This window comes from Lactuca saligna, chromosome 4 (assembly GCF_052625555.1).
Source record: "Lactuca saligna cultivar CGN05327 chromosome 4, ASM5262555v1, whole genome shotgun sequence".
In the NCBI taxonomy this organism is placed as follows: domain Eukaryota; kingdom Viridiplantae; phylum Streptophyta; class Magnoliopsida; order Asterales; family Asteraceae; genus Lactuca; species Lactuca saligna.
This window is the reverse complement of record NC_136420.1, coordinates 115,722,991-115,739,867: the sequence shown is the minus strand read 5'-3', so window position 1 is coordinate 115,739,867 and position 16,877 is coordinate 115,722,991. Positions and strand designations below refer to the sequence as shown.

General features: G+C 36.5%; 1 long non-coding RNA gene, 1 other non-coding gene and 1 pseudogene across 2 annotated transcripts; 2 read left to right on the top strand and 1 right to left on the bottom strand.

The window, feature by feature from the left end:
• Window positions 1-7,486: 7,486 nt before the first annotated feature.
• On the top strand, window positions 7,487-7,630 carry LOC145044373 (U4 spliceosomal RNA; annotated as a pseudogene).
• Window positions 7,631-7,934: 304 nt separating this feature from the next.
• Window positions 7,935-8,130, top strand: LOC145044369 (U2 spliceosomal RNA). Its single transcript, XR_013681325.1, has one exon. It is a non-coding gene; the product is annotated as a U2 spliceosomal RNA (small nuclear RNA).
• A 120-nt stretch (window positions 8,131-8,250) lies between these two features.
• Window positions 8,251-12,117, bottom strand: LOC145042654 (uncharacterized). Its single transcript, XR_013680709.1, has 3 exons — window positions 9,628-12,117; window positions 8,938-9,542; window positions 8,251-8,856 (listed from the first exon to the last, which is right to left on the bottom strand). It is a non-coding gene; the product is annotated as an uncharacterized LOC145042654 (long non-coding RNA).
• Window positions 12,118-16,877: the final 4,760 nt, after the last annotated feature.

The window sequence follows — 16,877 nt, the reverse complement described above, 5'->3', positions numbered from 1 at the left end:
CCCAAAATGAGACCTTGACTCACCATGAAATGACATTTCTCAAAATTCAAAACCAAGTTTGTTTCAATGCATCTTTTTAAAATTTTTGTGAGATTGGTCAAACATTCTTGAAAAGAGTTGTCATATACCGTGAAATCATCCATAAAAACCTCAATTATGTTTTCAACATATTCCGAAAAGATGCTAACCATACAATGTTGGAAAGTGGTCGGGGCATTACACAATCCGAATAGCATTCTACGGTATGCGAAAGTGCCAAATGGACATGTAAAAGTTGTCTTTTCTTGGTCCATCGGTGCCACCGGAATTTGGTGAAAACCGGAGTACCCGTCTAGACAACAATAATGGGATTTCCCAGCCAACCTTTCTAACATTTGGTCAATGAAAGGCAATGGGAAATGATCTTTTTGTGTGCTTGCATTGAGTTTGCGGTAGTTAATACATACTCTCCACCCGTTTTGCACACGGGTGGGGACCATTATACCTTTGTTGTTTTCAACCACCGTGATCCCCGTCTTCTTTGGAACGACTTGCACCGGGCTCACCCATTTGCTATCCGAGATTGGATAGATCATCCCCGCATCTAGGAGCTTCAAAATCTCTTTCTTGACCACTTCCATCATCAGCGGATTCAACCTTCTTTGTGCATCCCGTTTCGGCTTGCATTCATCCTCCATTAAGATCTTGTGCATACAAGTGGAGGGGCTCAATCCCTTGATATCCGCAATCGTCCATCCCATGGCTTCTTTATGCTCCTTCAACACCTTGATGAGTTGTTCTTCTTCAAATTCGGTTAAGTGAGTTGAAATGATAACTGGGAGGGTTTCATTCTTCCCCAAATAGGCATACTTCAAGTGTTGAGGTAAGACCTTCAATTCCAATTCAGGTGGTTGAATAAGGGATGGGGCAATTTTGTATGAGTTGGGGGCAATTCAACTTGCTTGACATCTAATCTTGTGGATTTCTTCATCTCCATTTTATTTACTGGCTTCTCAACTTCCGGATTCAAATAATAAAGCTTTAATTGCTCGGCTAACTTTCCACAATCGAACCCTTTGCTTAAGATCATCTCCAATATATCACCGTTGGATAACTCGAACAATTCTTGAGTAATTGGCTCGACAACATCAACAAAGTACAAAGATGAAACATCACTAGGATATCTCATGGCATCATAAATATTAAAACTTATTGTTTCACCATCAAACTCCATTGTCAAACTTCCCGCATACACATCGATCTTTGTCCTAGCCGTCTTCAAGAACGGTCTCCCAAGCAAGATTTGAGCCGATTTGGATGATACTTGCTCATCTAGATCAATCACATAGAAATCCACCGGGAAGACCAATTGGTTCACTTGCACTAGGACATCTTCCAAAACACCTCTAGGAAAGACACTTGATTTATCCGCAAGAGAGATAATGACACCGGTTTCACTTAAGGGTCCGACATTCAATGATTCATACACCGAGTAGGGCATGACGTTGATAGAGGCACCAAGATCAAGCATAGCACTACTAAAAGTGACATCCCCAATCTTGCAAGGAACCGTGAACATTCCGGGATCTTTGCATTTGGGTGGAAGTTTCCTTTGTAAAACCGCAGATGCGTTTTCATTCATCAAACTTTTCTCATTTCCCTTCAACTTCCTCTTGTTGGTGCAAAGTTCTTTCAAGAACTTTGCATATCTCGGAATCTGCTTGATCGCATCAAGTAGAGGGATGTTTACTTCCACCTTTCGGAAGGTGTCCAAAATCTCTTTCTCCTCCATATTCTTCTTTGAAGTTGCAAATCGGGAGGGGAATGGTGTAGTGGCTATTGGTGTTACTAGAGGGGTGGACTTCTTTGGAACTCCGGCTTGTGCATCGTTCTTGACTGTAGGTTCTTCAATGGGAATGATCTCTATTTCTTCCTCTTCTTCCCTTGGCTTCTTCTTTGAACTACTTTTTGTCGGCTTGCTTGCCACTTCTCAAGGTCACCACATTGACATTTGGGTTCTTTTCGGTTTGAAAAGGGAGTTTACCACGAGATTCCAACTTGCTTATAGATGTAACTATATCTCCCATTTGTGCTTCAAGGTTGGAGATACTATTCCTTGTCTCTTTTTGGAATTGTTGGGTACTAGTGGCTAGAGATTTGACAATGTCTCAAGAGACATTCCGGAGCTACTTGGTTGACATTGAGGAGATTGTTGATGATGATGTGGAGGGTGCGGTTTGGATTGATAGTGTGGTTGTTGATGTTGGTATTGAGGTTGTGGTGGTGGATAGGACGGTCTAACCAATGCATTGTGAGGCAATGGTCTTGGGTTGTAGCTTCCGTTGGGATTTGGCTTCCAACTTGAATTATATGCATTTTGGTACCCGGATGGTTTGTTGTGGTAGTTTTGGAATTCTCCCGTGGCATTCACATGCTCCGCATCTTCTTGAAGGATGGGACACATATCCGTAGGATGTCCCATGGTTGCACATATTCCACAAACCATCACTTGTGGAGTTTGTCCCATGGCTAGCTTTTGGACGACGGATGTTAGATCTTTTATTTGAGACTCAAGATTCGATGTTCCCACTTCAATAACTTTGTGTTGTGTGTCTCTCTTCATGTCTTGGCAAGGGCCAAAATGTTGTGAATTTGCGGCTATGGTGTTGAAAAGTTGTCTTGTTTGTTGTGGGGTTTTACTAAAGCCATTTCCACCACTTGAGGCATCAACTAGTCTTCTCTCCATTGGCAACAATCCCTCATAGAAGTGTTGAATGAGGAGTTGTTCCGGAATTTGGTGTTGCGGGCAACTATAGCACAAGCTGTTGAACCTCTCCCAATAATCATGGAAAGTCTCATTTTGACCTTGGCGGATTCCACAAATCTCATTTCTAAGACTCGAGACTCTTGAGGCGGGATAGAATTTATCAAGGAAAGCTCTTGCCATGTCGGTCCATGAGTTGATCGACCCCGGTGGGAGATAGAATAACCAATCTTTTGCTCTATCGGCTAATGAAAAGGGGAATGCCCTTAGCTTGATTTGGTCATCGGTTGACCCTTGTGGCTTCATGCTAGTGCAAATAATGTGGAACATCTTCAAATACTTATGAGGGTCTTCATTCTCCAATCCATGAAAAGTTGGTAGGTGATGGACTAAACTTGACTTCAACTCCGAGCCTCCTTCCAAAACTGGGTAATTGATATCGGTTGGAGTTTGTGTAACATCGATCTCCATCATTTGCCTCAAAGTTCTTTCGGGAACTTCTCCTCCGTCCGCCATTTTAATTGGTTCAATAATGGGTGGATTTTGTTGTAGAGGTGGTGTTTCGGGAATTTCTTGGCGAGGGTCGGGACTAGAATCGGGTTCTATATCGCTTAATGAAGCGGTTTCAACCTCCGGGTCCCCGTGGGGTTAGAAGTTTGACCACGTTTAACTCGTTTTTCCTTCGCCAAGCGCCTTGCTTCTTTTTCGATTTCCGGATTGTAAATCAAGTCACCTGTACGCTGAGATCTGGGCATAGAGAAACAAATTGATTAAAAATAAACCAATCCCCGACAACGGTGCCAAAAATTTGGTGGTTGTCGAGGCCAACACAAATAATAACCCTAAGTATTACACACTGAAATAGTGTATAGTGGTAAAAGGATCGAATCCACGGAGATTGGTTCAATTTGATAACTCTATGAAAAATCTCTTTGTAAAAATACTTGTGAAATAACAATAAAAATAAAATGGGGAGTTTTGGTGTTTTGAAATACTTGAAACGAATTAGATTTAACCATGATTTAAATAGACAAATGCAACAAAAATAAGAGTTTGATGTAAAATCAATAAGTGGAGATGGTTGACTTAAAGTTTTCTCACTTTAACTTTTGATGAACATATCATTAGAATCTAATAGTGCAATACTTTGATTTAAATCCTTAATTTGGTTATTGTAATCCAAGGAGCTTGAGATTACCTAGACTTTTCTTAATTGTTGAAATGGCTAGAGAAACTCATAACAATTTCCTTAGTCAAAGTCACTAATTCCAAATAGCATGTAATTAGTGATAGTCAACTAGCATTAAGAACCAAAAAAAATCACCAAATCCAAGAGGAGTCAATTGCTTTCACCACCATGTTGGAGGAAATGTTTTTATGATTGTGTGAAGCAAAAACAACACAAAAATCACTTGTTGCTTGCTAATTTGATGATCATTTACTTAATCAAGAAATTAGCCAACTAATCACCACAAACATGTTTAAACTCATGAATAAAAACATACTAGTAGTGATAATATGATGAAACACAAAACATTTCCATAAGGATTCAAGAACAAGTTCATAGATTCTTCAACATCCAACAAAAGTTCAAAGGATTCAACAAAAAGTCAACCAAGATTTGTTTAGCCAAGCATGGCTAAACTCAAATGAACAAAGTTAGATAAGATTGTACCAAACATTTGACAAGATTCAAGAGGTGAAAAGAAGATGTTCTTCAAGTGTTCTTAGCCTCCAAAAGTGCTCCAAACTCCAGAGAGAAAAGCTCAAAATCGGACCTCCAAGATAATGCTAAAGAGGCACACCAACCTTCCTAATATAGAGCTCTAAGCAAAATCCCGAAATTGCTCTTGTCAGGAATCCACGCGGGCCGCGAGGAATCTTACGCGGGCCGCGGGTACTGATGGGAATTTTGGGCTTCTTCAAGTCTTGGGCCCCCACAGCTAATCCATTGGCCCAGTTCGAGTCCAATCAGCTTCTAGCCCATTTTTCTTCAATGTTTCTTCAATTTGAGCCCAATTTGTCTTTCCACATCACTCAAAACTTCCGCAAACTCCCAAATATTGATCTTGCATACTCAAGAATTCTCCTGCATCTTTCAAATTTAAAGCTCAATTCTTCCAAGCCTTCAAGCAATTGACAAGTCCACCCCATGAATCACCTTCATAGCCATCAAGCATGAAATCTCCAATTCCCTTCAAGCCCAATCGCCTCCCAAGAGTGCCGCCCCGCTAGTTTCCAAGAAAATCTGCAATAATGCTCAAGAAACTAGAAAGTACCCCTAAATGGTCATAAAAATAACAAAAGGGAAAATATGCATGAAAGTTAACTAAAATACGAATGAAATGTACTAAAATAAACTATAAAAAAAGTAAATAAAATGAAGCTATCAATTATTTATTCTAAATAATAGTTCGTCAAAAAGTCATTTTCGATCCCTATTGCCTCTAAATTAACTAGCCCAGATCTACGGACGTTACAATTCAAATATACTCCAATAATCTCACATCAACATAAAAAGATAACTAGAATGAAAATAAAACCTAAATGAACTAAATCAATTAACTGAGTTAAGAAAGAAACAACGAGCACCCGATACCTAATTTCAATTGATTTCCTTTTGTTCTAGTTATCTCAGATTTCTCTAAATCCAACACAATACTTATTTTAAACAAGACAATGTTAAAGACTTAAATCTAAAGACTTGACAATCAAATATATAAAGAAATACAAAAGGAAAATATAAAGTCTAACCAAATACAGTCATACAACGAACCTGGATACACAAACTTCTTCATCTGGTGAGTACATATGTAGGAATTCGAATCGATTATTTCCTAGATTCAAGTATTGAAAAAAATAATTGAATATGTAAACTCAACGGAGAAGAAACATTAATCTTAAGGTAGCTTAGTCACCAGATTGAGAAACTTGTAAGAGTCTTTAAGAATGAGAATCTACAAAGATGAAAGAACCTGGTGATAAATTAACAACAACTACTTAGCATCGTAAGCCCACCAAAAGACCATAAAAAGCAAATAGGCTAAAAGACCAAGAAATATTAAGAGGAAGTATAACTCCCATGTGTAATCAATTCACTAATAGACGATCGAGAAGGGAGGAAGAGGTTGTGGTAGTGATGGTGAAAGGGTTTAGGAAATCAAAATCCATGCCTGAACCTGACGTAAAGAGGTTGTGATGTTGGGGAGCAGCTGTGACAACCCGATATTTCGAATCAATGTAATGATCTAAGCTCAAATATTGTAACCTACTATTGTAACCTATTATGAGATTAGTAATATAAGAGTCGAAAAAGAAATGTTCAAAACTCTCTTTATGAATATACTAAGTGGTAGATCTCGTAACAAGGTTTTCAAAAATATAAAGAACATGAAAATCCGAGTTATAACGAAGAAGTTACGACCAATCAAAGATCCGCAATAAAATCTGTAAAGCGTAAAACACGAAATTTCAAAAAAATACTTTTTAACCTTAAGTATATAAACGAATGTTCTATCGATAATCTATCACTAGAAATATAGTTTGCCAGTCTCCCACCTCATCCATCCGCTCACATACTTATGTATTTGTTATAGCTTTTTATCACCAGGGATGCTCCTCTACTCTTATTTCCAAATTTTTTTTATATAAAAACGTAAATCATAATAACTTTGAGGAGGGATGATACTATTATGTATATTTCTTTTTAAGCAACATATATTAAGAAAAAGCAAGCCCAAGTTAGGCAAATGCTAGCGAGGAAAAACATGGCATCACAACAAGTTACATATTCAAGGTAGATGAGTTTAACCAAGTACAACAATCCAAAGTAAATTTACTACTCCTAACAGAAATCCAATAAAACGCTTTCACAATACTGTTTTAAGAAAAATAGTCTTCAGTTCTCCACACGCCCTTATTAAAAGATTCATCGATAATGTCGTTTCTTAATTCCCACAGTCCCACAAAAGCGAAGTAGAGACATCATACAAAAGAATTTTCTCTCTATTTGACACTCAAAATGAGGTATTATAGTGTCCAAGCCTTAAATTTCGTAGTTCCCCCGCAACACACGCCACACGACCATCACATGAGAGATAAATCGCATAACACATACTAGCAAGGGATGATGCATGGGTTCTAATCCCAACACCAACAATATAGGAATAGGGCTCCACTTCTCAAGCGATGGACTCCAATTGCAGGGACTCTTTTAAAAGATTGGGGCGGTTAAGCAACATATGCCTTTTTGTTAATTAACTTATGTTGGGTTTACATCTCTAATGTCAAGAGTGTGCTGGTATTGAATCTTGGTGTTACGATGGATAACAACTTAGCAAAGAACACTCCGGAGGCTAATAATGAATGGTCCACACAACATAACTAGAAAAAAAATGAGAGCTTGGGCGGCCGTCTCCTTTAAAATCACAGTCAGTAAAGATATAAAAAAGTAGTAAAAAACTGTTAGCAGAACAAGAGGGTTGTGAACCATAAATAAATAAATAGAGTTGTCAATTAATTCTGAATTAGTTACCCACATGGAGTAAAAAACAAATGAAAAATAGCAGCTTCTCATTTTAAACTGAAAATAAAGGAGTTAAACTTTTGATGAGGTAGGTCTATGATGATGCGTTTCTGTAGAGGGAGAAATTAAAGACTTCTGTTTGTCCCACATCGGTAGGAAAGTAGAAGGTGTTGAAAGAGAGGGAGGAATAAAAGGTGAGGTGGACGACAATTACAACCATCTTTGCGCTTGGGGCAATGACGCAGCTAATGAGGTATTAACCGAGGCGCGTCAATTGCTGGTTGAAAACTATTTCCAAACCCCCTCTTTGGCCTTGGGTCTCCCTTGGCCATCGAGAATTTCTGGAAGGGTTTCCTTTGACTGGGAAGCCCTAAAAATTCTTAGTTTGTCAAAGCTTTTATATCCTAATCCTCCTTATCAAATGTGCAAATAGTAATAGTAATATTAATTCGACAGCTTTCATGTAGTTAAAAGTCGTTAATAATTATGACCTTGTATGGTGATTTTTATTAATTAAATAATGATGGTATTTATCACCAGTTACTGAACTATATAGGAAAGATTAAACCAGCAGATATGAAGGTTTGCTCTCCCACATCGGGTGAGAGAAGATTACATACAAGATGGCAGTGGCTATAGAAACCAAGCCCCAAGAAAAGGAAAAGCATACCTTTCTCGGCCTTTTGGCTAAGATCAAGTGTAGTATCTGTTCTTATCAGTTTAATATCTGATATGTAGGCCATCGGCCTACTCGATATTAATCTTATTTTTTATGGGGGAGAGTCGATCACAGTAGCTTGCTGCTGGGCCTCTCGAGTGTCGCCTTAGCGTTGCACTACAGCTTGGGCGTGGCGCACCCCTCCAATCCTAGTCCAAAATTACATTAATGATTTTTACTTCTTACCTTGTTATGGCTAATAATGCTATCAATTTATTCGAACCAGGACTCTACTTTCCAAAGAAGAGGTCGGAAGTGTTTGGCACACCTGTAGCTCCAATGTAAGTTTCAAACTTATATATTGGCCTTTAATTAAGTCGTTTTCATGAGATATGTTTCCTGGCATATAGAGTATAACAGATCCTGCTCAATTAGCTAGTAAGATGGTGATCACTTTTATCAACGTTTCCTGATCGCATTATTCCTATTACAAAATATGGTTACAATTCATCTGTAACTTGACATCGGTAATACCATGCACTAGAGAACAAATAAGCATATTATGTGGAATTTAATTATGACTATTTATTTGATACAAAGAAAACATTGTAATTCAGAAGCATGCATCAACTTAATTTGTCTTAATCTTGAATTTTGGAATGGACTTCTCCCATTTACCACAATCAAAGATTACAATTCTTTTGAGAGGGAGAGACAGTACAATATGTGAACCTGATCCCACATTGGAGGCTGAAGAAAGAAAACAGAAGCTGGATTGTTGCATAAAAGGAGAATGGAAAACTCACTTACCTATGGCCTAGGCTGGTGATCTCCATTGCACATTACGGAGAGGTGCCTGTCTAAGGTCGGCCCAAGTTGGTCGAACCTATGTCATAATTTGTGCGAACGCAGGCCCCCACTGGCAATATCCTAGTTTCAACATCATACTCTTTTATTGCTTTCAAATAACTTAAATCTGAAAATAAAAATTAAAGAGGATAGATATATTACCAACCGCTGCTTTCAAAAATGAGGATTTGTTCAAGGTGTAGATTTTTGTCTGAATATCGAAGAACGTGTTCAAAAATGAGGATTTCCTTTCTCGTCTTTTTAATATGAATTTTCTCTCTACATATTAATCATGAGAGCTTCTCTTGTAACACCTCTCCCTGGTTATCTGGACCGGGTTTTGTAGGAATTGGGGAATCGTAAAATACAAAAATGTGTCCTTTTAGCCATTTTAATCTAACATGTCTAAGTCTACCCTTACATTGTTCATCTCGTGAAATTCTTATTTAAACTATATTTTATAATTATCACAGTTCTCCGATTCGGATTAATAAACATCCCATAATAACTTTCAAATTCAAATTACACATCCAAACACTCTTTAGTATGTTACCCCCAATTCCCAATCATGACTAATAATCATAAATTCAAGATTTCCACTCATGATGGGAAACATGTTATCTTTCATGTTGTCATCGTTGGCCGATAATCACAGTTTCCGTTCGTAGGTGCCCACATAGAACACACCAAAATGTACTTAACTGGTCTCACTCTTTTGTATTTGCGTGGAAAGAAGCGGCTTGTAGGCTCAACTTTATATGTTTTTTCTGAAATTTATAGCCGAACCGTAGATTTGAAATCTAAAAGCTTAATCAAAACAACCTAAAGGAACAAAATATATTTGAAACTTACAAAAAGAATCTGATGTGATGCTTTCAGTGATTGCTTATAGAAGTCAATCAGATGTTTAGGTTCTTGACTGTGCATATTCTTCTCACATGACATCAATAAAAGATTGGTTCAATTCTTATGAAAAGGTGGAAGCTCGACCTAATGGGCAGTGATATGTCATGTAGTGTTGTTGGAATAGGGTCAACAACCATTAGAATGCATGATGGGACACACAAATAGAACCTTAACTGATATTCGACAATTGTTTGGTCTGAAGAAGAATTTAATTTCTTTAGGAGTGCTAATTTCTAAACGTTCGTTCTAACTACAATGTTGAAGATGGAGTAATAAGAGTCACCGGGGGTGCTTTATTAATTAGTGATGAAAGGAATCAAGAAAGGTTCCTTTCATGTACTTGAAGGAAACATAATGGTTGATAAGATTATGGAACATGAGGTTAGGATGTTAGTGAAAAGGTAGAAAGGACTTCTTGGAGGACATAAGGTTGTTGGGTTGGGATTTTGTGAGCATTACATTACATCTTTAGAAAGCAAAATAGAGTAAGTTTTGATAAACCTGTTCACGCAACTAAGTCTACTTTAGACTATTTGCATCTTGATTGTTAGATATATGTTACTGATCTACCAAACCCTATAGTCCATATGTCAAAGAACAGAGACCAGATCTGAGATGCCTTAGCTCATCAGATCTGGCTGCTGAAGTGTTTTGATGTTGTTGAAGTTTCTGGTGCTACTGAAGATCATAATCTGCTGACCAGAACTGAAGACATGCTGATGACATATGCATTGATGGTGTTATTGGCATGTAAAGCCACTGAAGGTGTTATCAGCATGAAAATCCACTGACGCTGATGATACACAACCAGATACCATTAGCTGAAGCTAAAGCTACTAGAGTTAAAGTTGAAGCTGATCAATAGATGACCCGCTATGTTGATGTCCGAATCTGGAACAAATCATAGTTACTTGGTGAAAAAGTATTTTGAACATCTGTTCATTATCTACCATATCTATTTTTATCTTAGAAGATTCAATCCTGACAAATCAGTGATTTGATTTAATCAGAAGATCTGGAGAATCTACAAAAAGTTTTATCTCCTAACTTCGTGGTAATCAGTTTGTTTAGACTACTATTTATATCAGTGCTTTCATAAGTTGAAAGCTGATGATTCGTATTATATTCCAAGTGAGAGTTTCTGTAGAAAGATCTAAGAGTTCTTTGTGAGTTCTTGGAGAGGATTTAGAAAATATATTATTTTCGAATTGGTGTGCTTAAACGTAAAACCCAACAAATAAAATAAGTTTTTATTTCTTGAATCTTGTGTTATTATTCGGCATTTCTATTAGATTCATACACGAGTCTTCGGATCAGGAGACCAACAACTTATATCGGAGCGCTTTAGAACATTGGTTCTTCAATCCGTTCAAGTTCCGAAGTTCAAAAATCATCATCTCTAAAACCCGAAAATCAGAAGAAGAAGAAGAAGAAATATTTATACAATCATCAGGATCTTCAAGTTATGACACAATTGGAGAAGAAAGATTATGGCATTTATAATTATTTATGGTACTTTGAAACGGATACGTGTTACTTCTATGAGATAAGTGAACAGTTTACTAGAGGAAAAATTGATAAAGACACATTTGTGTATGATGATGAAATTTGTAAATATCTTCGATCGAAACATTTGTCTTGTTTTATAGGACTGATGCAAGAACAGAAACCTTTATTTGTTGGGAAAATGGCTTAACTGAATCTGAAAAACAAAGTCATCAACCAGAAACAAGGAGATATAGAAGATTTTGAGAAGAAACTTGTATAAAAAGAGGAGATCTCAGATCCAAAGGAGAATCTTGAAAAAAAAAGTTATAAAGAAAAACTTTTCATCCATAAGTGTTCAAAAATAAGAAGTACCTGAAGAAAATGCATCCTCAAGAAACCCTAAAAGCTCGTACCGATGAACCTCACAACATTTATTATGCTGATGAACCTTACATAAGTTATTGCACTGAAGAACATCACAACAATACTCACACCGAAGAATATCACAAAAAATTTCACACTAATAAACTTGTTGGGTTTTATTCAAAAATAGTCTATAAAAACTACAAGATTAGGCAACAGAATCATTAAAACTTGAATAATAATAAAAACATTTATACCCACTAAGGATCATTTTGCAATCATGGAAAGATTAAAACAATCATAGAAGGAAAAATAAGTACAACCTTCGAAGACTTTGATTCCTCTTGGGAGGTTGGAAGGTGATGAAGGAAAAATAAATACAACCTTCGAAGACTTTGATTTCTCTTGGGAGGTTGGAAGGTGATGAAGATGGCAATGAATCAAAGTAGAGTTTCTCTTGAAGTATCCACCAAACAAGAGTAAACCACTTCAACATGCTAGTCTTCACTTATAGTTAGTTCTTCTTAAGACTTATAGACTTATACCAAATAAGCCTTAAAAGGAGAAGTAACTTGAACACTCAAAAGCTCACAACACTTTGCAAGAGAGAGAAAGAGGGGAGATAAGGGAGTTTTTGCTCTCGAGTTTCATCCACAAAAGAAGGAAGGATTAATATGAGATGAAATAGGTATTAGAAGGAAACATATTTGAGACCGAATGATATGGTATCAAGGATTGATATTCAGCCCTCAAAAGGTAGTATCGGAGACTAATTTTACAAAAAATTATAGGATCAATGTAAACAAAATAGAGACTAAATGAGATATTATCAAACACTGATTTTTTGTATTTAATACTTTGATATATTAGTGACTAATTTTTAGTCCTAGATACATAAAAAGCGAGCATCTAAGACTAGGTCTCAGGTTTATTACTATTAATTAGAAGGAAATTAGGCTACCATCGAAGTGCTCCTGATTAGGAAGTTTTCTCATTGTGTTTCTCAAGGATCCGTTAGATTCCTTTGTGATCAGGGAGAATTCAAGGATTGGCCGGATTGTGAGTGTAGAGAAAGTTGCCATTAAGATTATGTTGTCAGGGAAATATGAGTTATCCTCATAGCAGGAAGCTGTTGGGCAAGGAACTTTATGTGGCCATTAGTTCCATTCAAGAGGACAAGGGATCTTGATAGAGAATCATTTGAGCCGCTTGGATGTGTATCAGGTATAGAGAGCATGGTTAGCTCATTGTATGGATCGATATTTAAGGCCAAGGATGGGAAGATGTTGATCTATTGATCAACTTTAGAGTTCATTATATGTATTTTTTCTTGGGGTCATTGGGTTTAGTTTGTTGATCTATTTTCGATCATTTTGGTCACTATGTTCATCACTAATAAATAATAATTTAGGTTGTTCAAATGTTTTGAGTTGTATCAGTTGAAGGTGTAGTTGGTATGTCAACCCTTCGTCAAGTTTTGTCAAGTGTATATGTTGATTTATAGATATGTATACTCTTGCATTTTTGGTTGTGGAATTATTATTCCTAACAGGCTAGAGTTTCGCAGTTGTCCTTGGTTACTGGAAGTTCAAATATCAGAGAGAAGTTCAATTTTCCAGGTGTGACATCAAGTTAAACAAAGCTTAGTTTGTGATGTCACGTATATGGGATTGGTATTTAGGTTCGATTTAATCAGTGTTCTAACAATATTTCTTGATGATGCAAGAATTTTCCTTCAAATTTGGAAGTTTAATTGGGTTAATTACGCACTAATAGAATCTGTTAATGTTTTATTTAAGGTTTGGGATCTTGTTTCAGTTGTTTAGGAGAATGTTTCTATTAGTATTTAAGGTTTTTCATTTCATTAGATCCACTATTACTTCACCCTTTAAGTAAGGTTGTAATGATGAAGGAATGTAGTAGATCTAGGGTTGATTGTGTCTTCTCATTGGGGTGTGTAATGTGGTAGTTCATCAAATATAACAGTGAGGATTTTAGGTGAACTAAATAAGATAGCATGATAACACTTGGTCCAACTTTTTGTATGGCTCTTGTCTAATTTATTTCTTTCGAGTTGGAACAAGCGTTCAACTGTCAATCTTATTTTTTTTGGTTACATACGACCATGTTCTCGTTTGACTTTGTGTTAATATCAATATGGAATGTCGAAGGGTGGCGTGATATAGGATGATATGGTTTGTGTTGTGTTTGGCAAAGTGTTGGGAGGGATATTGAATGGGTTCCTACAGGTCAGTAGGATGATGGTCATGTACCTATATGCCTACTAAGGTGTTGGTCGCGAGTCTTCATGCCCGTTGTTGGATGCTGGCGAGAACGGTGTAGAGTTGTGAGCTGCTTATTCCCATGATTAGGTGGTGTCACAACATATTGTGAACCATCGTGGATATGCCTTATGTGAGTTGGACTTGATAGTTGTGTAGTGGAGAACCGTATGTTTGGTTCATTAGTCTTTCGACATAATTGGATGTTTAAGCAGTATGGGAATACTATTAGTGGCTCTGTAACCGGCATGTTGGGTCGGGCATTAGTTGGATTTTAAATTGTTGGAAAAGTCATGGTTATATATTAATAGTTCCTTTTTGAGTCTCTTCTCAACATGTGGCTATTTAAGAATTGTTTTGTGCAAGTTAAATTACCAGTGATGGGGTTCTTAGTAAGTCTCTTGGATGATCTATCAGGTGGTTGTACGCCTGAGTCGGGATGAACTTTGGATGCAACAGGAGATTTTAAGCTCTCTATTGTTGTACTTGCGGGAGATATGGGTTGGTGATAGTTTGTTATGAATTCGAAGTGTTCATCTGAGTTCTTTCAGTCATAAATTTCCATAGAGGAGATTAGGTTGTTTTTTATGGTCAAAACATTGTGAACGCTCATTTTAGCATGATATGATAGTTTTTCTAGTCTTGGGGACTAGGGGATGGGTAGATTAGGGGTTGACCATTAGTCTTGGGTATGATTTCTTGGATTTCAGACCAATGGATTCCGGTCCTGGGAAGTCTACTGTTAGACTTGGGTTGCATTTGTACATTAGAATTGAGTTGTGTTTGTAGCATCGGGAGTTTCTCACTCTAAGTGGTTTCATCAGAGCTGATCAGACCATCGAGTAAGGAAGGTGGTTTTTGCAGTTGTGCAATTTCAGGTGATTAGGTTGTTTTGTTGGCATATGCTAGGTTCCAAGTGGTCTTGTAATATATTATGGATACATTGACTTTACAAAATGGTTAGTGGAAGCATACGGATTGTGTATGGAGTTGCTTTCTGAGATTCTAATCGAGACGGATTTTGAGGACGAAATCCAATTTAAGTGGGGAAGAATTGTAACATCTAGTTTCTAGATGTTTCTTATTTTGAGATAGCGGACCGTAATTTGATCAAGTAAAGATCTTGGGCTTCAAGGGATAAAGTTTGGACCTTATTAAATGATGTTTATGTGATTTAATCCCTTGAATTGTGCATTGGAGCCAACAGGGGTGAAATAGGAAAATGTGATATTTTAGACTTTTTAAATGTATTTATGAATTAAGTTATGTAAGCAATAAGTAAAAAGTAATTGGATAGAATTTTAGGAATGTTATTACCTTCCCTTTGTATATAAAGATCAGTGAAAATAGGTTTAGAATGAAGAAGTTATGATTGTTTGAAGATGGAATGGAATTTGAGAAATACGTCACAATGGTGATGTAAGAATGTTACGACGACGTGGTGAGCCGTGCAACCCAAGCTGATAAGATTAGGGTTTAAATCATATTTAAAGCATTGTTTTGTGTTTTAGTTATTTTTTTAGCCTCCATCACATCAAAGAACTCCTTGGGAGCAAACCATAGCCTCCTTTTTCATAACTTTGAGCCTCTCCCCTCTTCACTCATCTATTTAGGTGATTTTGGTGCTTTAGAGTATTGTAAATAAGAAAGATTGAGTTTTTGAGCTTTAGAACAGAATATCTCAACCTTCATCTACCTTCTGGACCCTTGTAAGTTGTAAAGATCCTTGCTTTATTATATTTCATCTTTGGATTTATGAGTTTATGGTGTTTTGGTCCATATTTTGGTGCTTTGTTCCCTTTAATGGTTTGATCTTGGGAGTTGGGACAACTCCATGGTCTTATATTCATAATAGACTTCAAATCCAAACTTTTGGTCGAGTTTAGATTGATGGTTTTGTAGGTTACATTAAACATATTTGCATAGTGGCATCATCATAAAATCTAATTATGGGCAGATGCAACCTATGGATCTATGTCTTTACACATTCTAACAACATACTATTGAAACTATCATAAACCCTAGGTGTAACCAAAATTCTTGGATAGAATTACATACCTTTGAGTTATAATCATATATAATACTTAAGAATCCTCGAATCTACTTCAGAAAGCTAGCAACAAATGTATGGCCGCCTTTAATGGCTCACACTGAAAGCCCTAGAATAAAGATGAGAGAGGAGAGAAGAAGATAATTTCGTTTTCCACCTTGTAGGAAGTGAGAACCACAAAATTTGATGCCCAAGGGGAGGTATTTATAGCTAGGGGATATCCAAGTTAAACTTTGATTTGATTAATAAAATATTCAAATTTTAACTAATCAAGGCAATTATCCTTATCAAATATAGGATGCTTCCAGAAACCCTAAAAACCTCATTAAAACCAACCATACCATGGAGAGTTCTAGAGTTTCTTATTTTCTTCAACTATTAAACAATTACAATTCAACCCTTGCACCTTTAATTAATTCCAATTAATCCTGAATTAATTCTAGATTAATTATGATTAATTAATTCCAACAATTTCTAATTAATTTTTAATTAATTATTAAATCTTTTCCTTTCTCTCCTAACATCATTTCTAGCTATTTATGGTTGAGGGTAACCCAAAAAGGACTTTGTTTTTATTCACTAAGAATGTACCAGTTTAGTTAAGACCTTATGCACCTAATCCAATAGTCTCCCACTTTGATAAGTTGTCAACTACAATTGCAAGTATAAATTTAGAATAACCAACAAAGGTTCTTTCCAAATCCATTGCTAAAATTTGATTAAAATCAAATGTTGGCCCTAATTAAGATAAGTGACCAACTATTCCTTCATTCTACAAGATATTGTATGGACATGAGACATGTATATAAATCAATCTCATCGTCTAAGATTCTGTTTTTCAATTTTCAGTTTATGATGATTGGATTTAGATGACTAATTGAACACATTAAATTAGTCCAGGCAAGGCCTTACACATGAATGTCACATCAAATCATCAAGGGGCCTAAGGATATCGCTTTTCCTATTAAGGCAAAATAAATAAATAAATTATGACTACATTAATTATAACATTT